This window comes from Macaca nemestrina, chromosome 8 (genome assembly GCF_043159975.1).
Source record: "Macaca nemestrina isolate mMacNem1 chromosome 8, mMacNem.hap1, whole genome shotgun sequence".
In the NCBI taxonomy this organism is placed as follows: domain Eukaryota; kingdom Metazoa; phylum Chordata; class Mammalia; order Primates; family Cercopithecidae; genus Macaca; species Macaca nemestrina.
The window spans coordinates 77,040,427-77,041,484 of NC_092132.1; positions in this window are offsets into that span (position 1 = coordinate 77,040,427).

Here is a 1,058-nt window from a genome sequence, read left to right on the forward strand (position 1 = left end):
TTAGCTCAAACTTTGCAGTTTCTCTTCCATTTCTGCGTTGCCATTCTAGACTCTGGGTTCCCAAACCCATCTTTGTGCTTTTGAGTCTCTAGTCATTTATTTCCATTGTTCCCACCTTACCCTTTCAAGTCCTTCACTCCATATTCAGAAGATCTTTCCTTAAGTAGAACCCACCTCTTCCTCAAGATTCTGCCTCGCCTTACCTCTTTGCCTCTACACATCTTCATCCTGGAAGCAAGTGCCTATATTTCTAACACTCTCCATTATTATTTCTAGACAATCTTCCTCTCCCTTCCCCAGGGGATTTTAGGCTGCTTATCACATCTGATTCTTGCATCCTCCCTGTTGCTGGGATTTGCTTAATTACTTTTTGGTTTCCAGTTGGAAGAAAATTGCCAGCATCCTTTGAAAATTCTCATATATGGCTTAAAGCTTTGATCCCATCCCTATTCCCACCATCATCATGGATGACCTATCTATTCATGTAAGGATTCAGTAACATAACATCCTCAAAGCTACTTGCTGTTTGCCATTGTTTTCAGCCACGTACTCCCATGGCTTCACCCTAAATTTTGCCACCCCCAAGAAATTTCCCCTTCCGGACACTTTAAAGCTTAACATCCCACTTCTCAGTCATCTTCTCTGTTTATGCTTGTTTCTTATTCCTCTTCCTCTCTCCCCAACTCAATCTTCTCTCATTGAAACTGTCTGCTCCTGGATATCTCCTATTTCTACCACGATATCAGCAACTCTCTGCCTTCCATCCTTTTCTATTTAGCCTAGATCCCTTCTTGCAATTGCCATCAATTCGATTTTTCCTGTAAATCTTTAACCTTAGATGAAACCAACCATCAGACTTTTCTCATTAGATACTCCAACTGTTAAATCTTGCTAAAGAAACTCCCAACATAAAATGGATAGCCTTCTGCCTCTGGGCTCTCATTATGCACTGAAAACATAATCAGAAGCTTCTTTGCCACATAAGTTCCATATATTAGTTTAAAAAAACAAACTCATTTTATTAAAAATTGGCTAAGCTTAAACAATTTGTTGTTGAC